Genomic DNA, 24223 nt, shown 5'->3' on the forward strand with positions numbered 1-24223 from the left:
CAACCAAACACAACACCTTATAATTTAACACAAAATTGACCCAAAAATCAACAAAAAATTAAACTAAAATCAACAAAAAAAATCAACCCAAAATAAACAAAAACATAGACCAAATTCAAAGGAAACCCAGAAAACTGGCTTTGCCTCAACCCAGAAATCCTGTTTCACCTTGACCCAACTTCACCTCGACCCATTTCACCTCAACCCAAAAAACCCATGTTCGGGTCAGTCAATAATTTGAAAAAAAAAATTTAAAATAGAAGCAGTGGAAGAAAGTTAGAATTATAATTATTTGAACTATCTAACCTTGACCATTACAATGATTCTATCCTAAGGTGCTCACTAAATTGCGTAAGGAAGAATTTCATATGTAACAATTAATGATGCAATAAGCCAAAAGATGCAAAATAAGAAATATCCATTGTCACGGTGTTTTTGATCATTTTTAAATCAAATTATTATAAGAAATTTTGCAATTTCGGCTCAAGTTCTTTACTAACAATTCAAGAAAATTAGTAATGAAATGGGCTCGATGACTATGCTAAGAGCCCATTACCATGCTAAGAACAAATAAAACAGAATAAATATTTCAAAGTAGTCCCAATAAATAGCATCAGAAATATATATGTAAGTACCTATTCTTTAAATTGCAGTTTTGCTCTTTAAATGACACTTCAGTTTCTCCTTAAGTAGACAAAGCAGCAATTTCAACCTGATCATAAATGAATGATAGTTATTCCCCACATAATATACATGCATGTCTAAAGCTAATCTTGCAAAAGAGCATGACATCTTACATTAAAAAATTCACTTAAATTGGAGTTTTCTTGTATGCTCAGAGCTTAGAAATAGAGTCCCAAAGATTTGTTTTGCTTTGCAATAGATCACATCTATGGCTAAGGATGTTTGAAGGAGAAAAGGAAAAAAATATAAAGGCCAGATTGTGCCATTACTTTAGGGTAAAGGAATAGCAATTGGTGCTAAATATAAAACTGGTATTGCTAAGATTGGTAATCAAGTTAAAGCCATAATATCAACACAACTATGAAATTTTAGAAGTTGTTCTTAAAGTTGCTAGTAGAAAGTTTATGTTAGCGGAATTTATAATAGAAGAGTCCAATCAAATTTGAATTGCACTTGGTTATGTAATTAAATTATTGGTCGGAGGTAAATCCTAGGAGCTTTCTACCTTTGGCCAGGCCATTGATTTTTTAATTACTTAGTAAACAAACTATATCTATTAACTTTTTTCATTTGTTTATTGGTTTGGTTTATGGGTGCCTTTAAGATATTAGTTAATATGCTATTTTAGAAAAATTTTGATACTAATTTTATAAAAAAATATATATAAAAAAAGTTGTTAAAAAAATAATTACCTTTTTTATCTGATAATTTTTTTTTAAAGTTCTAAACCAATACCCTTATTAAGTCATTTATAAAAAATAAAAAAAAATAAAAAAAATTCCCTTTGTTTATTACGGCTTGAATTGAAATCATATTTTTTGAACAATGTGTGCTAAAAAAAAAAAAAATTACAGCGGGACACATTCAAATTATTGGCACCTTGAAAGGAGAGCATGCAACATCCCCACTTGCCAACGGATTGAGATCAGGTAGGTATTGCACCTGATGCAATAGTAATATACGGTTGAGATTGAAAGTTCAAAAAAGAAATTTCAATCTCAACTATTGAATAAAAAAAAGTTTAAAAGAAGTTGAAAAAGTTAAAACGTTAAAGTTAAAAAATGAAAGTGGTAAAAATTAATAGGAGTGGGTGTGATGTAATTGCACCTGGTTGCACCGGATCCAAATCTCTTGTGAACTTGCAAGAGTGGGTACATGTTATACATTGTTATGACAAACGCAATGCGTCTCATTAGTTATTTAATTGGAATTATATTTTTAGGTTATCATCTTGATTAATGTGTATTAATTAGAATTTTATTGCCTTTGCTCAAAAAAAAAATTATTTTATTACATAAAAAAGTTAGTATTTTATTGTCTCTTTATGCGTGAAGAAGAAGAACAAGCACTTGAGGTAGTGCTCTTAAAATACGGTACAAGACAAAAGACAGTTCTTTAGGATTGAGGATTCTCAAAGGAAAATTTTAAATTCATCATTTTGATAAATTGGCGCACGTTGCACAAGCATCTATGTAGTAGTGTATCAAATAGTAGTATTTCAAGATCACTGCAAAGTCTCAAAATTAGCTCAAGAAAAGGGGAGTCACAATCTTGTCGATACATAGCTTAACTCACCTTTGATTGATCGAGTTGTGTCTTGACAAATTTTCAATAGAGTCTCGATTGTTTAAGTTTCACGAGTCTAAATATTTAATCAAGCCCGTTAAGTTGACTCAAAACTTGAAATTCAAACCCTACTTACAAAAGTATGTAAGGGATCATTATAGTTTATTGAAAACAAAAATCTCCCTCATGCATTTAGGGTTTCTTCACCTACTTTGTCAATTCACCATCATCTTAAAGACACTAAGGGTCTATGTAGTTGAGGAGATTTTAAGGATGATGAAAAATGGGAGAGAGAAAAGTGAAGAGAAAATTTTTTTTGTGGGTATTTGATTAGTGAGAAGAGACAAGCGTAAATTGTTAGAGCTTGAGTGTTTTCTCCTCGAACCCACTAAAATGCTATCTCCCCAATTTGGGAAGAAAATAGAGGAGTGGGGGGAGAAATGTAATTGTAGTCAAATGACAAAACTATCGCTCCTTCTCATCTGCCAATTGTTTCTTTGTTGTTTTTCTTTCTCCTGGTGTAATATAACTTTGAACTCTCTCACTTTTTTTTCTTTCTTTCTTTCTTTCTTTCTTTCTTTTTTTTTTTTTTTTTTGTTTGGTTTGGTTAATACAATAGGGCATTTTGCTCTTCTTTTTCTTCTTCTTTTTCCTTGAGTTTAACTAGATGTGATTTTTTTTCCTGGGCATATTTTTGTATTTTAATAAACTTGGATGACTTTTTTTCCCAGTTTGTTGTGTGCTTTTTTTTTAATTGGGCATCATTTATTAATAAGGGCATATGAATAAATTTATACAAAATCATTTTTCTTGGTTGAGTTAAGTTTTAAGTTCCAACCAATTCTTGGTTCTTAAGGCTCTCTAGGCACAAAGCCATGATTGAGGCTAACAAAAGCGACACTTTTAAAGAAGGTAAATCCCTATCTATTTCTCTATTCTGTTAATTCTTTATGTGCTTATTATGTTAATTCCATGAAGGGTTTTTTTTATCTGGAAAAAGTTTCTCTCCAAACTAGTTTGGAGAGAAACCCTTCCAACTTATCAAATATTTTTATATTGAGTGTGAAATTTGAAAATCTAACCGTTGGATTGCATGTTTTTATTATATTATTCATGCTTACAATATTTCAAGAAAATCAAAAATCAATTGCTATATCATCAAACAAATGTTAAAATTTCAAGTTTTGGTAATCTAAAATTGTGTATAAAAAATAAGTTCATTGATCAAATAGTAAATAAAATCCGATTTGAACGAAATTTGATATGCATATTAAGAACATAAGGAGCATGAAATTCAACGGTTAGATTTTCAAAATTCACACCTAAAAAAAAGATATATGATAAGTTTGAAGGATTTCTCTCCAAACTAGTTTGGAGAGAAACTTTGTTCTTTTTTTATATAAATATTTTCTTCTATTAATATCTGTGTGTGATAGGTTCCTACCTTTTTGTTGGGTGGCTCACTTAAGGGTCAAAAGTCGAAACTAATAAATATTGCAGTGATAATTAGGTGTCTATGGACTGTTAAAAGTCCCATAAGTGTGCACTCGGGTTGGAGAGCCATCCGAAAATTAAGGGATCTAGCTATGAGCATCATTAAATTTGAAGTATGGGATGAGAAGACCATATTCTTATGGCATGAAAATTGGCATCCCATTAGAATTTGGATATAGGGTGATTTATGGTGCAACCAACAAGCCTGAAGCAAAAGTATGAGGGACAAAGTTTGGATTTGGAAGCCTGCCAAGTCAGATGACTTGGTTACCCTTTTGACAACAAACTCTGGTTGCTACTCTTGTACTGCCACCTATAATGAAATTAGAGTAAAAAGAGTTGGAGGTGGAGTGGTGGAAGAATCTTTGGTTTCAGCTAGCTATTCCTAGACATAGTTTCATAGGATGGTTGGCAATTAAAAGCAAATTACCAACTAGAGACAGGCTAGCTAAATAGGGATATACTGATGATACTTTGTGTGTATTCTGTAGGGGCTGTATTGAGAACAAAGACCACCTATTCTTTGTCTGCCCTTTTGCTAGAAGAATTTGGATATCCTGTTAAACTAGCGGAAGCTTTGATACCAAATTGTTGAACAAAATAGAGGACAACACGTGCTAAAGATATTAAAAGAAAACTTTTAATTCAAACATCAAGGAGTCCAATTTATTTTTCTTTAGTTTTTTATGCTCAATGAGTTATTAAGTGAGAAAACTATAGAATTAAAATTAATAAACCTAAAAAAAATCACTTGTTAAAAAAAAATTGGAATGTGAAAAGTCTAGGCAATGAAAGGGTTACTTGGGATGTGTAAAGCATAGAAATGTAAAATTTATAGGGAAGATGTATATCCATAATTGTGCTCATTATTACAACCTACTCTACAAGTATACTAAGGTTATATATGTGTGTGTGTGTGTGTGTGTGTGTGTGGGTGGGTGGGATTACTTTCCTATAAATGTACTGATTTAAGAGAAATCAACTTAGGATTGTTGATGACCACTTGAATATAAGAGTTTTATTTATTTCTCTTATTTCACAACACGTTATCAGTATGAGTCTCTACCCAATTTCAAAAGGAAGTTGTACTTCTATTATTTTTCAAACATCAAAGGTTATTTGTGTTGTCTTCTCAACTTACCGTAAGTTCTTCTCCCTAAAAATTAGTGATTATCCTAATTCTTTATTATCAAGTTTTATACTTATATTTTTAGTGATTATTTTAACCAATTAAAATTTTATAGGATTCATGTTCTATTTATATTTTGTTAAAGATGGTTAGTATGTTACACGTATCAATCACCTTCGTATATTATGTATGTACAGTATTCTTTCGTTACAATTTTGTATAATAGAATTGTTTGTTTGTTTAATTACTTATGTAATTAAATATTTGAAATAGATGCCAAACCTTTCAAAATTTGAATTTGATACCTTGACATCTTTGAGAATTATTATTATTATTATTATTATTATTATACAAATACTAGTTTGACAAACTAAAATTGAGAATTTCACGATTAAAAATTTAAATATATTTTTTTATCTGTTTCAAATAAATCTATATTTATTTTATTAGTAAATATTGTATTTTATATATTCAAATATACAAATATTATATATAAATTTGTAAAATTTTAATATACATTTAATTATGCTTATTTGTAAATAGATCTCATGTATGCATATGCAAGCATGACTTACAAGCTAGTATTAGGGAATAGTGTGGGCCAATATTATTCATTTAAGGTCTGGACATAATTGGGCTAAACCCGGGTCATTAATCATAGCCCAACCCAACTTTAAATTCAGCCCAATTAAACAAAACATAAGAAAAGAAAGAAAAATAGAAAATCGGTCATCACATTCACCGCCCTTAAAATTGTAAATACTCTCATTCCCTGTTTGGTTAGTGAGAAAACAAAGAGAAAAACACGAACCCAAAAGGTAAAAATCCCTCAATTTGTGGTCTTGTTAGTATCTCTATGCACACAGCCAATCCTGAGGCCAACAAAAGAGACAATTTTACACAAGTTAAATCTCTCTCTCTCCTCTTAAAGTCTCTATTTTTATTTTTTAATGATTTCTTCTCTTTTTATGTGTTTTGTTTTAGTGAGACCAGTGAATACACACATTCTAAGTGTCACATTCTGAGTGTCACAAAATTTGCAACGTTAACTTCGTGTCTTTAGATCTCTTATCATTTGAGACCTCTAGAACAAAACAGACCTTCCAATTTGTGGTCTCGTTCGAGACCTCTAAAACTTGAGCCTAGTTTTAATTTCCATTCATTGGGTTTGGTTCTATGTGTAGTCTTCAAACGGCATTATCAATAAGTTTTGGATTTAAAAGTTTTGTTCTTTGTGCTTGAAGATTATCATCTTTATTCATTGTTTATGTTTTGTTATTTGTCTTGTAAGTAATGTATCAGGGTGTTTAGTAATCAAAATGTAAAGTTGTATGTATGACTCTGAATTTGTTGTTTAATTATCTGGAAATGGGTTATTGATTTTGAGCTTATGTATCGGGTTAATTGTGTGATTGGTTTTTATTTTTGGGACTGAGAGATTGTTTTTTATTCAATAATTATCTCAAAAAACTGCAAGTGCTTTCTCATATTATAGCATTGAAATAAAAAGACAACCTTTTCCATTGATATGTTCTGAGTGATCATTTGGAAACACAGAGATTTGAGTGTTACGTTAGGTACATTGGCACTTAGCAGTTCAAACATAAGAGAATTCATACAAACTTAGATTAAAAAAATTGGGCTAATTTTGCTAGGATGTGGTTTTGTTTAGTTGAACTGTGTGATTTAGAGGTCTCACAACACCTCAGGAATTGATTTATATTGTGCTTGCTGTGCTTTTCACACAACTATATTATTTTTTTGGTTGAATATGGAATATGCAAAAGTTGAGGATTTTTAGAGTGTTTGACTATTGGAAGGCAATGGTTTTATGACAATTGAGTAATGATGTTTTCCATTTCTTCTCTCATTTTAATTGGTAAATTTACGACGCACCATTGGGTTAGAACTCATTGTCAGTGTTTTTCTTCTTTCGAGTAGGAAAGATGACCCTTGGCTAGGTGCTTTTAACTTTAGGGACTTGAGAACTTCCATCAACAACTCTTTTGCTACAAGAGCAGTGAAACACTGTAGTTCCAAGATGATTAGTTCTCAACAAGAAAAGATGTATTCTTCTTAATTTGAATTTTTATTGTAACATTATCTTTGAAATACACCTTTAGGGATTAATCCAAAACTTGATGGGATTAGTACTGTATAAGGGCACATTTATCATAATGTATTTTATGTTTCTTTTCCTATCGTTAACGTGAATTCTGCTCTAGCATACTGCTATTTTAACAGGTCGTTGTTCCACAGTTAAGTACAATGATATAGTTTGTGTTCTTTAGTTGCTAAAGGTGCAAAACAGAAGGTTTTTTTTTTCCCCCTAAAACCTAGGATGATATAACAAATGACTAGGAAATATTAGTCACCTTTTTCTTAGATATGGCAGGTATAACCTCCTAGATTAGTTCCATCCAAGTTCTCATTTGGACCAAATCAAGTTGAATCTCAACAAAACCATAAAAGGTAGTGGTTTACTTGATTATCACTTTTTAAGGAATTCATGCTTTTAGCCCCCCACATTATTTGTTATAATTATGAAGATGAAGATTAGAGTGTGAGAGATACAGAGAGGCAGATTACCTTTTGGTGTCATTATTTGATTGGGTTTTTACTGTTTCAATTTTTTTTTGAAGAAAGAACTTCCTTCATGTTGTACTATATGTACAAGCTCATTCTTTGGAGTCCTATTTTGTTGGGTATTTTAAAGAAAGCATTTAGGTCTTGATTTTAATAATGCTACATAACTGTTACATATGTATATGCAGTGGAAGTAGAGGGTCAATGCATGAGGAATAATATGCATACTGGATCTGATCTAGTGAAAGTTTTCAAGCCATTCGGCACTTCAATGGAAAAACAAGGTCACTTAAGATTGCTGAAGCTGAACCGCTAGGGCTTGGTGGCCAGTTGATTACTATTAATAAAAGAAGACATATCTTGCATTCTAGCCAAATGCAGTCTGCCTCTGATATATGTCATTCTGCTTTGGGAAGTTTTCTTTCATATCTCCAATTACCTATCATCTATGCCTTTTGTTTCTCATACTGAGGTTGATTTTCTCGACTAGTATCAATTATGTGTTCAATGTAAAATCTACAAATTTTACATTTGTTAGAATGTGAAAATAGTTACCTTTATCTCATGATTAGGCATTTTCTAACATGCATAAGTGATACTTTGACCTTTTGCATGAAGGTAATGCCCCTTAACAATTGAAATAGCTCAAGTTCAAAATTGTTTGTAGGCTTTTATTGAGCTGGAGTGGGGTTTGAACATGTTATTGTTATTGTCAAGCTAAGCTTGGAAATTCACTACTCGGCTTGATTTGATTACAGCCCTTGGACTAGTTGAAGTTCTACATATATTTCTATCTTTTTTCCCAATATTTTCTCAGCGAACAAATACAGTATGACAAGGACATTTTAAATTTGAGGTTTTGTTCTCTGTGCTAGAATATTTTCATATTTTTTTATTGTTTATGTTTTGTTGTTTGTTTGGTAATGTATCAGAATGTTTTGTAATAAAAAAGTAAAGCTGTATGACTCTGAATTTTTTGTTTATTTTTTTTAAAATGGGTTATTGATGGTGATCTTATGTATTGGGTAATTGTGTGATTGGTCTTATTTTTGGATCTTAGAATTATGTGAATTCAGTATCTAGTCTTTCTTATTACACGTGATGCTATCATAAGATGATTAAAGAAGCCAAAAGATGTAAAAGAAGAAAAATCCATTGTCATGGTGTTTTTGTTAATTTTTAAATCAGATTATTATAAGAAATTTTGCAATTCTAGCTTAAGTTATTTATTAACAATTCAAGAAAATTAGTAAAAAAATGGGCTCGATTCCCATGCTAAAGAATAGATAAAACAGACTAAACTCATTTCAAGTAGTTCTAATAAAAGGCATCAGAAACATGAGTACCTGCTCTTTAAATTGCACTTCTACTTATTTAAATTGCTCCTCTTTTTCTTCTTAATTAGACAAAGCAGCAACTTCAACCTGACCATAAATGTATGATAGTTATTCCCCACATAAAGTAGAAATACATGTCTAAGCTATTCTTGCAAAAGAGCATGACATCTTACATTACAATTTTCACTTAATGAAGTTTTTTTTGTATGCTCAAAGCTTAGAAACAGAGTCCTATAGATGAATTTTGCTTTACAAGAAATCACTTCTTTGGCTAAAGATGATGAAAGGAGAAAGAGAAAAAAAAGATAAGAGACAGATTGTGCCATTTAGGGATGGCAATGGGGCAAGGCGGGCCCAAAGGATGGGGTTTTTGTTCCCGCCCTACATGGTTTTGTCTTACCCCATTCCCACAAGACAGGGAAAACTTTCTCACCCCATCTGCGTCCCTTGAGGCCCCACGAAGCCCCGTCCCACCCCGTAAAATCTACTTTTTGTTAATTTTCCCTACAATTAGTACAATTTTTTTTAATGAAACCTATTTCATTAATAAAAATATACTAGAAATTATAACTAAATTTATCCTTTAAAATCAAATCAATTTTTAGAAAAAATTGAATAATATATCCAAGTGTTTAACAAGACAATCACAAAAAAAAAAAAAAAAAAAAAAAAAAAAAAAAAAAACTCATAGTATAATTTATAACAAAATTAAGGCAAAGAACCACATTAGGTAGAACTAGCCTCATCACATGCGCTTCGCAGGAAGAAAACTGTATTTAATTATTTTATATATATAATTTTTATTTTAAAAATCTAATTTATAAGTGAATAAATCAATTTAAAAATTAGGAGGAGAGTGGTACTATTTTTTAGGCAATGTTTTAGTGGGAGTTACAGTTACATTTTTATTGGATTGTCCTTTAGTTTTGTCTCTACTTAAACATAGGACTGTAGGGGCATTTCTGAACTAAAAAATGAGGAATCCAAACAGAGAAAGCTCCTTAAACAGTAGTATAGATAAAATAAGTTAATATTGATATGTTTATTTAAATAGTAGGTTTTTAGGGTATGAAAAATTTGCAATTATAACTCTTAGTATGAAAATTTTTTGCATACAACAAACAAGTAAGATAGAGAATATTCAAATGTAAATTTTTGATGGGAAGAATTAGGTAGTATCACTAAACCATAAAACTCTTTTAGTAATAAGGATGCATAGTATGGATTGATATAGATATAAATAACAAGCATATATCTCCAACTTAAGAAAAAAAAAAAAAAAAAAACCTTTCAACATTGAAAATAACATAAAACTAAAACTAAAAGAGAACGTAAACCCTATCAATGTCCTACGAAATGACAGATATTTTAGAAACAATAAGCGGACCGAACCTGTGCGAGGAAAAAGCTTATGATATATAGTAGCAGTCTCACGTAAAACACCAATTTACATAAATGCTACAAGAAGTCCCTGTTTTTTGGTTTTTGTTTTGGTAGTGTTTGCCTATACTTGTTTTTTACTTATGATCATAGATATGGTTACCAGGGATTGAATGAATGGTTTTATTAAAAGAAGAAAGAATCACACAACGCTAATAATTGAATGGAAGTGGGGACCTCGAAATTTTTTGTATGAATTGTTCCAAATTTAATTAAACCATAGCTGTAAAGAAATAATTTCCCATGTCCCAACCAAATAAGATGCTAAGTGTAACCTTGATGTTTTTCTTAATTAACGTCTGTCCATCATTCTTTTTTAAAGTGTCTCTGGTTCTTTATTCCATAGAGGAACCTATCTTGTAAATTATGCAATGCAGGAATGGTAGTTAAGAGTCAATAATACTACGAATAATTGGAAAAGAATTGAATTCGAATTCGAATGGAGAGTAGAAAGAATTGAATTCGATCACTAGCAAGAAAGTAATAAGGTCTTTATTCTATAAAAGATTCGCTCTCATGGAAATGTTTGTCTATATCCTGTTAGGAATCTCATATGCCATGTAATATTTTAATATCCTAATAATAATTTTTATAGTTTCATTGCTTCAATTAGAAGTTAATTAGTTATTTACACATGTTACTAATTGTTTAGTTACACATGTTGAGATGAAGTTAGTTAGATAGTTAATTACAATAAGATAAGCACGTATGAGCCTCAGGTTATTGTTTCTTATGGGATTCACCCACAATTGTTTAGTATAGTCTTAGCTAATATTTTATACTCTACTTTATTGTTTATTGTCAACTTGTTATTGACATATCAAATGTGGAGAGCAATTTTTACAGTTAAGTATACTATTCTCACTATTATGAATTAGAGCTAGTTTCTTGTAAATACATAATTGCAATTCAACATGGAACACTACTTATCTTTTCTCTCAAAAAAAAAAAAAAAAAAGAGAGAGAGAGGAGGAAGAGGAAGAGAGAAATCACAAACAATCTTCTACATTATATGGGTCTGGCACCTTGATCATCTAATACAATATGCAAAATTGTTTAGAAGAGTAATTTTACATGTTTGTGATCACACTACAAAAAAGATTGCTATTTGCGACGAAACTTTTTCGACGACTACAAAAAGCCGTCGAAAAAACTAGCTTTTTCGACGGCAAGTCTCTTTCGTTGATAATTACTCGTCAAATATTAAAACATTTGTGACGAAAAAATAAGTCTGTCGAAAATGCCTATTATTTTTATCAAAAATATGATTTTTTTTGGAGGGAAGTGTTCCCGCCTTACTTTTTGAGACGGAATAAAAATATTCGTCACTAATAAAGTATTATTTACAAAGACCGAAGAAAAACTATCGGAACTATTAACACTTGTGACGGCTTTCATGCGTCGAAAATACCAAAAATATTTTTTTAATGGTGTTAGTATTTGTGACAAACATTCTTCCATCGTAAATATAAAAGATAATATTAGTGATAGACATAAAGCCATCGAAAATGGTAAAATATTTTGGAGAGGAAATTCCCCCCTTAGTTTTCACATTTGTGATGACATTTATCCATCACAATTATTATTTTTTATTTTTCTAATTGAGTTTGTATTTGCGACAAACATGTTGACCGTCATAAATAGTTAATCTGTTTTAAAAGAAAGAATGTATCAGTGATGGACTTGGATCCATCACAATAAATAAGATTTGCGATGGACCTTAGCCGTCGACAATGGTAATTTTTTTCAAGGGGGAATTCATGCCCTTATTTTTCATGTGTTTAACTTTTTTTTTTTCCATCACTATATATTGCATTTGTTATTTGCGACAAACATGTTGGTTGTTGTTAATAGTTAAAATTTTCTTAAGAAAAGAAAGTATTAGTGACAATAAAGGTGATTTCCAACATACATATGGCCATAAAAAATGGTTTTTTTCTTTGAATGGTGAATTTTCCTCAATCTTAATTTTAAAAGCTGCACAAAAACATCTTTCAAGACCCTCCAAGTACTTAAGGGCTATTTTGGTCATTTTAGAGGTAAAAGGTATTTTGATTATCTCAATGCTTTGAGGGGCAATTTGGTCATTTTGTAGGTTTTGGGTTGTGTTTTGTTTATTTCAGAATTTTATGAGTATTTTGGTCATCTCCTAGCTTTGAGGGCGTATGTCAGCCATTTTGGATGGTCAGGTGGGTACAACAATATGTGTCCATCATGCAACTAGATAAGGATCCAAAATCTGACCGTTGGATTGGAAGAATGTGGTGAAATATTTGTGTTTGTAAATTACAGTGACAATTAAACGGTTAGATTGTGAGAACAGAGTAGTCAAATCTTGCAAAAATTCGTCAAAGTCTATTAAACTTGTTCAATCTTTGGTCAAACTTCAAAGTTGGTTCCAAGACCACTAGATTTTGTCAAATTAGGTTGATCAGGGAGGTTTTAAGTGGGTTTTGGGTATTAGTTAGTGTTTTAAGGATTTCTTGATTTTCATGTTTTTATCAGTATCAATTTTTAAAATAGCAAAACAAGGTAGTCAAAAGTCACATACAAATCCTTTATGGTCATTTTGTAGATTTTGCGTTGTGTTTTTTAGATCATTTTCTCAATTATTAGTAATGTTTATATAGTATATAACTCTCTTGAAAGAGTATTGAATATTTTTAGTGATTGAAGTTTCATGATAGGTGGATACAACAAGACGCTTCCATCTTATGCCATATCTGATTTAAAATTTGACCATTGGATTGAAAGAGGGTGATAAAATATTTGTTTTGATGAACTTTGAGCTCAATCATACGGTTGGATTGTAAGAACATGACCAATCAAAATTTCTTGATGTGTTGGTACAAACACATGTCCATAATGTTATAGACTTAAATCCAAAATCTAACTGTTGGATTGGAAGAATGTGGGGATATATTGGTGTCTGTAAAGTATGACAAAAATCAGACGGTCAGATTGTGAAAAATTAGAAGTCAAAGTTTACAAAACTTGGTCAAAATTTGTCAATATTTGGTCAAATATGGTCAACATTGAAGTTGGGTCTATGACCCATTGGAAAACTAAAAAATTGTGGGTACATAGTAAGTAATCCCTTCACTACATCCACATCTTCATTTCTTAAATCATTCACAAGTCACATTCACATTCAAGCTTTGGCCGATGTGAAGAATGTCTCTTATCTCTCTTTTCTATTTTAAATTGAGATATTGAATAACTAAACAATCTATCTTTTTTTATCAAAAAAGAAAACTTGATGTAAAAAAAAAAAAAATTGCAAGAAGTGAGATTTCATAGTGTTTCTATCTTTTATTAATAATAATAATTAATAAAAAGTGATATTTAAAGTGACAAAAAAAAAAAAAAGTGGTGTGGCTGTCATAAATGAAATACATAGTTTTGTTATAAAAATAAATAAATAAATAAAGTTACATTGATTTAAAACAAACCCAGCCATGCCTTATTATTATTTTTTTATATATAAAAAAGAAAACCCCACAATATCATTTTTATCTTTTAGTAAAATAAAAAATAAAATAAAATAAAAAAAGGAAAAGACAAAACCCTAGCTCCCTAGCACTCTCCCTTTCCCTTTCACTAAAAACAAGCGCCCCCACCTTTCTTTCTTTTTTCAATCCCCCGCCCTCCCTTGCCCCTCACTAAATTAACACTCCTATTTCTCAACAAAAAAAAAAAAAAAAAAAAAAAAAAAAGGCCCTTATCTCCATCCATTGTTCATTCTTTCTCTTTCTCCCAATCATAATCAAACCCAAAAGGTTGGTCTTCTTAGATCCTAATCTTTTGATTTTTTTTTTTTTTTTTGTTAATGTATTGTGGTTTAGTAAATGTATTTGCTTGTTTATTTCATTTATCTAAATTTAGGGTTTGGTTTAGATATACCTCTTTCATAATATATCATCTAGTACTGTAGGCAAAGTTCTTGATAGTTTGGTACTAGCCCATAGTGTAATGTTTGTGTGTATTGGTGGCCTCAACCAATCTGTTGATTCATGGAAAGCGTTTTTCACTTGATTATAGTGCTTTGTTCAATTTGTGTTTTAGCCTTTTAGAGTTTGTCCTGTTTGAGTTTGCCTCTTCTTTGTTAGTAAAGTTCCAAGTAAAGACAAAAGTAGCTTATAGTTATATAATAGGATTGGTGATTATATTATTCTCTTATTATTTATATGCAATATATATTGATAGATCATATTAGACTAATGAATACATGTAGTTCAGAAATATATATATATATATATATATATATATATATATATATATATATATATATATATATATATAGAAGGCTTATTAACTTTAACAATCTCTAAAGTTATATTATTTTATTTATATTCATATTAAAAATGAAAAATACTAAAGTTCTAAACATTTTTTTCCAATATTTTCGATAAACTTATGATATGATAACTAGTTATTGGAGGGAACAATCAGTCAATTGAAAGAGGTGATAGCTTTTATTATAAAAAATGTTTTGAAATCGATGGGCTTTAATTATACGCAAGCAACTACTACACATATATATTTTCTCAGTGTAATCAACATTAAATTTTTTTTGCTATTTTATTTAGGTTGTCGAAATAAGTGATAAATTTGCTCATTATAATTTTCAATTAATTGCTATTGTTGGTACATATGTGATTTTGTGTGACTTGTTGTGGTGATAGATATATTGTTAAGGGTGATGGAGATGTACTATTAATATGATTATTTGAGGCAGATGTATTCTTTTAAGTTCTCATTGACTGGAGTACTACAATGTTCTTATATATTTATTCAGTTTAATTTAAAATATTGCAGACCAATGCTAGAGGAGGAGATCACAATGTAAATAATGACACAAGATGACTATGAGGAGGAAGATGACTCTTAGATGGAGGATGACATTGACTCGGATGATAATTGATCTTCCAATATTTATGCTTTCAAGTTTTGTAAAGGATATAATATAGCCTTCGTGTATTATTGAACAACATGCTATTTTGTAGACCTTTTAATATTTGCATTTTTAATGCACTTATTAGTCTTGAACAATTATGGATTTGTGTTTGTTATTTGAGTGGAGAAACTTTTATGAACAATTATGGATTTGTGTTTGTAATTTATATATTAATTATTCCATATACAAAAATATTTGATATTATCAAATAAAATAAAAATATCATAATTTTTTTTTGGACGAAGCTATTTTTTTTTTGCAAATAATGTATGAGTGACGAGAAAAATGGTTTTTAATAACGGCTAAAGTTTGTCAAAAAAAAGTAATTGGTTGCATTGATGTTATATTTTCGATGAAAAATTAGATATTTACAATGGCTTTTAGTCGTTGAAAAAATACATTAATGATGGTCATTGTTCATCGCAAAAGGTCTTTGGTCGACCAACTTCCTCGTTTGAATTTCTATTTTAGACGACAAGGCAAGTATTTATGATAACTTTTAGTTGTCGAAAAAAATACATTAACGACAGCCTTAGTTCGTCGCAAACTCTATTTGGTCGTCCAACTTCCTCGTATGAAGTTGAATTTGCGACGGCAATTATTAAGTACTTACGACGGAGTTTTGCTGTCGAAAATAAGTGTTAGTGATGGCCTTGTCGGCAATATAGTATTACCGACGAGGCTTTTGCCGACCGACATCGACGGCTTTTTGCCGTCGGTAATACGAATTTGCAACAGCTTTTTGTGTTTTTGAGACAAACTTTGACCATCGCAAATAAGCTTATTTTTTGTAGTGTCACTCAGGCAATTCTATAACTTATAATCTTGCTTAGAATACAATTTATGTCACAGATTTATTAATGCGGATGGAAAATGTCTATCCATAGCTTTTATAGCTGTAGTTCAGACCATCCAATCTTTCTTACTAAAAATTTGAGTTTTCCTTATTAAAAAAGAAAAAAAAAAGAAAAAAAAAAAGAAAAGAGAGGGTAAATCTTTCAATCATAGAAAAATATTAAAGAAAAGTGTGGGCCAATACTATCCATTTAAGGTCTGGACATAATTGGGCTCAACCTGGAACATTATATCCTCACTCCATAGCCCAGCCTAACTAAAAATTCAGCCCAATTAAAAAACATAAAATAAATAAATAAAAAACTATCATCAGTCATCATCGCCTATCTGTTTGGTTAGCGAGAAAACAGAGAAAAACACAAACCCAGAAGGTAATAAATCTCTCAATTTGCGATCTTGTTGGTATCTCTGTGCACACAGCCAATCCTGTGGTCAACAAAAGAGGTCATTTTACATAAGGTAAATCTCTCTCCTCTGGAAGTAACTATTTTTATTTTTTAATGATTTCTTCTCTCTCTCTCTCTCTCTCTCTCTCTCTCTCTCTCTCTCTCTCTCTCTCTCTCTCTCTCTCTCTCTCTCTCTCTCTCTCTCTCTCTCTTTGTTTTGTTTTAGTGACAAACATTGATTGACTTTGAGACTAATCAATGTACACACATTCTAAGTGTCAAATCCTGAGGTCATTGGCTGTGCTTTTCACATAACTACATGGGTTTTTTTTTTGGTTGAATATGGAATATGCAAGAGTCGAGAGCTTTCAGAGTGTTTGACTATTGGAAAGCAATGGTTTTATGACAATGAGTAATGATGTTTTTCATTTATTCTCTCTCTCTTGATGGGTAAATTTACACATGCACCATTGGGTTAGAACTCATTGGCTACGTGCTTTTAACTTTAGGGACTTGAGAACTTTCATGAGTAACTCCTTTGCTACAAGAGCAGTGAATCACTGTAGTTCTATCTAATTCACTCTCTGTTTTAAGATGATTAGTTCTCAACAAGAAAAGGGGTATTCTTCTTAATTTGAGTTTTTGTTGTAACATTATCTTTTTAATCCAAAGCTTGATGGGACTAGTCATGTATAAGGGTGCAGGACAAAAACTGTTCATATTCATAAATGACTCTTGCTTCTGTATGTGGGGAAACCTTATTCTAAAGGTATAACCGCCTCGGCCCCATAAGTCATAGAGAATGGTGTTTCTCCAGTGAATTTGCGCGGCGTAGTCCGATATGTCCATAAAACATGTGGTAGTTCATCTACCCATCTACCTTTCGCGTCATCCAACCTCTTCTTGAGTCCACTGACTATGACTTTATTAACGGCCTCGGCTTTCCCATTTTCCTGAGGATAAGCTGAGGTGGAGTATCTGTTTGTGATGCCCATGTCACTACAATACTTCCTGAAAGCTGTACTATCGAATTGAACGCCATTATCTGAGATAAGTGTGTGTGGTACCTCAAATCTAGTGATAATATTCTTCCAGATAAACTTCTTGGAGTCGATATCCCTAATATTTACTAAGGCTTCAGCTTCGACCCACTTGGTGAAGTAGTCGGTTCCCATGAGTAGCCATCTTTTGTTTCCCACAGCCCTCGGAAAAGGCCTTACTGTATCCAATCCCCATTGAGCGAAAAGCCAAGGACTAGACAAAGGATTAAGGACTCCCTTAGGCTGATGAATGTTAGGAGCAAACCTTTGGCATTGGTCACACTTTCTCGCGTAGTCTTGAGCTTCCCTCTGCATATTGGGCCACCAATATCCCTAAGTCAAAGCCCTATGGGCTAAGGACCTTCCCTCAGTGTGGCTTCCACAAATTCCCTCATGCAATTCTTCCAAAAGTGCCTCCGTTGACTCAGGGTGTACACACAACAAGTATGGTCCAGAGAAGGATTTTTTGTACAATTTCTAATCCTCAGATAGCCAGAAACGAGGCGTCTTTCGACGAATCTTATCTGCTTCAGACTTGTCCTCGGGAAGAATGTCGCTTTTTAAAAAAGATACCATAGGGTCAATCCAACTAGGTCTGGGCCTTATCAGATGGATATGGATGGTACTTGCAGTGGTCAGAGTTGGTTCTAGCAAGTCTTCAATGAGAATAATCCTAGGCAAAAACTGAGCCGAAGATGTCGCCAAAGTGGCCAACGAGTCCGCATGTGTGTTTCCACTGCTAGAAACATGAGAAAGGATAAAGGAATTGAATTCGGATTGTAAACATTCGACCCTGGTTAGGTACTCTTGCATTCTTGGATCCCTAGCCTCCATGGTCCCCATCACTTGGCCAACCACTAACTGAGAATCCGAGAACATATGAACTTCCTTTCCCCCCATTCTACGTACCATGTTCATGCCGACCAAGACCGCTTCGTACTCGGCCTCATTATTAGTTGTCGAGAACGCTAATCTCAATGATTTTTCGAAGACAATTCCCTCAGGGGATACCAAAACAAGTCCAACACCAGACCCCCTCTAGTTGGCTGCCCCATCAACGGACACTTTCCACATCGGAGGTCCTTTGTCCATAATCACGCCAACCGATTTTTCATCCATGCGTGATTCCTTCGTAGTTTCTTCCAACAATGGCTCAGCGAATTCTGCCACCAAATCTGCGAGAACCTGGCCCTTCATCGAGGTGCATGACATGTATTTGATATCAAAAGCTCCCAAAATAATTCCCCACTTAGCTACCCTTCCCGAGTAGTCAGCACTACGTAACACTAACTTGAGAGGCAGTTGGGTCAAAACCACTACGGTGTGGGACTGGAAATAGTGAGGAAGCTTCCGCGTGGCATGGACTACGGCCAGGAGTGCCTTCTCTAAAGGCAGGTAACGCACCTCAACTTCATTCAAGGATTTGCTGACGTAATAGACCGGTCTTTGCACCCCGTTGTCGTCCCTTATAAGGACCAGGCTGACTGCGTGGACGGCTACAGCTAGGTACGCGAACAGGATTTCATCAACCTCCGGCCAAGACATAATGAGTGGCCGGGAAAGATATTCCTTAAGTCGCTGGAAAGCTAAAGCACACTCCTCGAACCATTGGAATCCTTTCCATTTATTTAACAGTTGGAAAAAAGGCCTGCACCTGTCAGCTGACCGAGAGATAAATCTACTGAGAGCAGCGATCATCTCGGTCAACTTCTGAACTTCCTTTGGATTCCGAGGCGGTTGCAAGCTCTGAATGGCTCTGACCTGTGCCAGATTCACATCTATTCCTCTATGAGTCACCATATAGCCTAGGAACTTTCCGGAACCCACCTCAAAAGAACACTTTGAGGCGTTAAGGCGCAGCTTGTACTTTCTAAGTATTTGAAAGGTGTCGTCCAAATCTTTCATGTGCGTAAGTATTGTCTTACTCTTCACTACCATATCATCCACATATACTTCAATGGTCTTTCCAAGTTGCGACTCAAACACTCTGGTCATCATCCTTTGGTAAGTAGCCCTGACATTCTTCAATCCGAACGGCATCACTTTATAGTGATAGTTCCCTATTGGAGTAATGAAAGCCATCTTCTCCTGATCATCCGCCACCAAATTTGGTGATAACCCTGGAAGGCATCTAAAAAGCTCATCCGAGGATGCCCAACCGTAGCATCCACAAGCTGATCGATGTGTGGCATCGGGAACGAGTCCTTTGGGCAAGCTTTGTTTAAGTCTGTAAAGTCCATGCATACTCTCCAACTCCCATTCTTCTTTTTTACCACAACTGTGTGCGCCAACCACTCCTGGTAGAAAACTTCTTTAATAGCCCTAGCCCATTTGAGCTTAAGCACCTCTTCTTTAACAGCCTCGAAATACCCTTTGGAGGAATGCCGAGGTGGCTGCCTCCTAGGAACGACGGCGGGGTTGACATTCAAATGATAGCAAATGAAGCTTGGATCAACCCCCGGAGCCTCGTAGGGATCCCAAGCAAAGACATCGATATTGTCTTTCAAAAACGTGACTAATTCCGTTTTCTCCTAGCGTGGTAATCGTATCCCCACTTGAAAGAACTTCTCGGGATCATCAGCTATTAGAAACCTTTCCAAATCTTCACACATGGCTTCCTCTGCTGTCACCACATCGGGCGCATCCAGAGTCGTTAATTGCTATAAGTCCTTCATAATCGAGGCCGAGGACTCTGATTTGGCTTGATGTAGTACTGCAACCGATATGCATTGCCTTGCCACTGCTTGGTTGCTAAGAATTTCTTCGATGAATTCCCCCGAGAGGAATTTTACTTTAACATGCAAAGTTGAGGAGACAGCACCCAAAGCGTGCAACCAAGGCCTAGCAAGGATAGCCGTGTATGGGGAATATGCGTCAACCACAATAAAATCCACATCGACCGTTTCCGAGCCCGACTGTACAGGCAATTGAATCTGTCCCTTTGGTATGACAGCCTTCCCTTCGAAGCTTATCAGTGGGGAGTCATAAGGAGTGAAATCCTCTAGTTTTAACCTTAGCCCCTTGAATAAGTCGGGATACATAATATCTGCATCGCTGCCTTGATCGATCATCACCCTTTTGACGTCGTAATTTCCTATTCTCAAAATGACCACCAGGGCGTCATCATGGGGTTGGATAGTCCCAACCTTATCCTCCTCCGAGAATCCCAAGGCGGGCACATTCCCTTTAATCCTCTTCAGCTTCGAGCCTGACTCCTTGGCCTGGGAGTGTGACACTGCCATCACCTTGGTAGGACAGAAACCGGTCCTGCCAAGTGCAGCAAAGATGACGTTAATCGTTCCCAAGGGCGGTCGAGATGAGTTGTTCTTTTGATTATTCGAGCTTGACTGACTGCCTTGCCCGTTAGGTTGGTACAGGTGCTGCTTCAATTTCCCTTCGCTAACAAGCTGTTCCAGATGGTTCTAGAGGGTCCGACAATTCTCGGTAGTATGACCCACATCCTAATGGTACTGACAAAAAAGATTCTGATTCTGCTTCGTAGGGTCCCCCGCCATCTTACTGGGCCATCTGAAATAGGGTTCCTTACGAACTTTCTCTAGTAGTTGGTGCACTGGTTCCCAGAACACAGTATTAACTGCTTGAGGAGTGGCTGAGCCAGACTGCCCAGAGTAATCTCTCCTCAGCTTATTGTTGCGATACCTGTCCGACCTGAAATCCCTTTTCTCCTGCGGAATAACCTTCGCCTTACCCTTACCCTGCTGTTGATCTTCTTCAACCCTTTTGTACTCGTCAATACGATCCATGAGGCGACGTGCACTCTATACGGGCTCTTTGGTCAAGGATTTCCTCAAGTCATGATTAATGGGAAGGCCCACTTTAAAAGTATTAATCGCCACCTCATCAAAATCTCCATCTATCTCGTTGAACATCTCCCAATACCTGTTGGAGTATGCTTTCAACGTCTCACCCTCCCTCATGGCCATAGATAATAACGAGTCCAACGGTCGAGGAACTCTGCTGCATGTAATGAACCGAGACGTGAATGCCCTAGTAAGTTCCCTGAAGGAACCGACTAACCCCGACTTGAGTCCATTGAACCACCTCATAGCAACAGGTCCCAAGCTAGAAGGAAAGACTTTGCACATCAAGGTTTCATTGTGAGAATGCACCGCCATCCTCTGATTAAAGTGGCTCACATGTTCCACTGGGTCTGTCCGACCGTTATAAATGGTGAAGGTGGGCTGGGTGAACCACCTAGGGAGCCTTCCATTCTCAATCCTGCGTGAGAATGGCAATTTGGAGAGTTGGTGTAACGCTCGGCTCATAGCGTCGTTCCCCAAGCCCCTAGAGGGGAGCTTCCTATGCTTGCGACCCAGTAGGTCATCCTCTTCGCAAGAGGAGGTTTTGCTGGGGGGCGTCCAGGACCTTGAACTGTAACTGCTTCCCCATGATTCCCCCGAAGAAGGATTGGATGGGGGTGAAGCCCGCCCTTCGTCTGACACGGCGTAGCTTCTTCTTTAGGTGGTTAATCTCCCTCTGCATGGCCTTGGCATCATCCTCATGGGTGGCATTGCCTCCGCTGCGCGTATGACTCGTGCTAGGATATATTGTATGAACACTTCCCTCTCGATCCCTCCGGTGCTCAAGACGCTCAAAAAGATCTTCGGGCTGTGATCCTTGAGATTCTGCATAGTGTGAACCTAAACCTGCCATAATGTTCCAATTCCTTCCACGCTAGATTTCCACAGACGGCGCCAATTGTAAGTGCACAATTGAACCCGAACCCAAGAACAAATGTTGGGCTCAGGCCCAATGAGTCTTATACAGTAAAATTTATAGAGAATGGGTTTAAAATCTAGGTTCAGGATGTTGGAAGTTCGATTAACAGACTAAAGTGCCACAATCTAAACAAATGGTAGACAAATATGACAAAGAGACCTCCTCGGACGTAAGCCGAGGACGATATGTGTTTATATGTTCTCTTTCTATGTCAAAGTTTACAATTCCTAGTTCCTGTTTTCTCTTAGCGGAAAGTGCAGAGAGATCTCCCTTTCTTTCTTCTTTCGTTTCCTTATATATTTCTTCTTCATTGGTTCATACACGTGTCATACAAATCTCCCCCCCTGGATACTTGTCACATCCACCACCTTCTTGAAGTCTTCAAATAATAACAGGGAGGCTGAATCCTACTATTCAGAGGTCATTTTCCCATTAATACGGCCAAGGAGGTAGATGTAGGGTCTTTAATGTGGTGGTAGTAGCCTTTTCCTTAGATATTTCTCTCACATCCTCGCTTCTAGAGGGTGCTTGGATCACCCTCTTACCCATCAGTTTTTTCAGAATTCTGCCTTTAACCCGTTTAGCAAGTCCCGGGGTCGTTCCCGGGCTTGTCCGAGGAGACATTCCTCCTCGGACAACTCATCGGACCTTTACAATGCAGATTGATTTGTGGGCCTGGAGCTCCTGATCAAAAACAAACTGGTACCACCCAATCAGGCCCAAAACCCAAATGTTTATTTAGGAGTTTTCACCCCCCACAGTAACATTATTATTGAATACTTTTGTGTAAGATAAACATAATAAGGAGCTCAACACCATCGCATACCATTTGCACGATGGTCACTCCACAAATATTAAATGCTTGTGGTGTGTAGAGGGTAAGGATCGGAATTCAAGTATCTGAGAGAGAGAACTTAATAAACATATACACTTAGATTAAGTTGAAGTAAAATTTTTATCTTGAATAAAATAAATAAATAAAGGAGCTCAACAATTTAACGTGACAACCAACGTTTGGTACAAGCTGCACCATTTGAGATCGTTTATAACGTCTAAGATGCAGTCTTGCAGAGATCATAAGAGCATAGACAGAACTAGGATCCTAAATTAGGGAGGCCAAAGCATAAATAACAACAACAACAAAAAATTCTTAAAATTTTATTGTGCCAAAGATAATAAGATATTTTATTACTTTCATATTTTATAGTTCTATTGTACCAAAAATTAATAAAATGAAAAGAGAAAGGTAAGAGTAGTAGATATTTATCATTTCACTCAAACAATCAAAGGTGGAGTCGTAGAGAGAGAAGTAGATTTATCAGAGAAGAGAGAGAGAATCTGAATATCATAGAGAGAGTCACAGAGAGAGAGAGAGAGAGAGAGATATCAGAGAAGAGAGACCTAAAACCATACCTCAGTCAATTTGAGTGCGGAGAGTTGATAAGACTAGACCAGAGAGGAAAAGAAGCGGACGCCAACCGAACGGATTAGATCAAAGCTGCATATTAGTTTGCAATCAGAAAGAAATTCTGAACTCCTTAGGAGTTGCAATGGAGCATTGAAGCAAATTTATGAAGATTTGTAGGGGAGGATCGAATGTAATGGAAAAAGTACTTCTAGTGAAGCATTGCTGGTTTGACAGAGTAGAGAAAATGGAAGCAAGCTTTAAACTATAGTGAACAACAAAGATGGGAAAGAGAGCAAGACAGAGTTAAATGGGTAAAAATTGGGATTTGAGATTTATGATTGTATTGTGTGTATTTTTTGTTAAGTCTTTAGACCGATTTTATGGTTTATTTTGTTGTTAATTTTGGTTTGTCTAAGGTTCTTATTGTTATTCTTGGGGCTATTAGTTTTGCTTAGATTGAATTTGTTGGTATTTTTTGTTTTGTTCAAAAGGTTTTTTTATTATTCTTGGGGCACACGGGAAAGAGGGGACCAAAATATTTTTTTCCAGGGTATCATGGGTTCATTTGTAACATGCATCATTATCTCATTGCATTAATATA

The 24223-nt window shown here is 34.7% G+C and overlaps 1 long non-coding RNA gene across 1 annotated transcript in view; it reads right to left on the reverse strand.

The window, feature by feature from the left end:
• LOC142642878 (uncharacterized) overlaps positions 1-23775 on the reverse strand; it is a 36305-nt gene extending 12530 nt beyond the window's left edge. The window contains exons 1-3 of the long non-coding RNA XR_012845756.1: positions 23628-23775; positions 8806-8883; positions 636-712 (exon numbers count right to left, since the gene is read on the reverse strand). This is a non-coding gene — a long non-coding RNA (uncharacterized LOC142642878). The remainder of the gene's footprint in view (positions 1-635; positions 713-8805; positions 8884-23627) is intronic.
• Between the last annotated feature and the right edge of the window lie 448 nt (positions 23776-24223).

Source organism: Castanea sativa, chromosome 7, assembly GCF_040712315.1.
Source record: "Castanea sativa cultivar Marrone di Chiusa Pesio chromosome 7, ASM4071231v1".
NCBI lineage: Eukaryota > Viridiplantae > Streptophyta > Magnoliopsida > Fagales > Fagaceae > Castanea > Castanea sativa.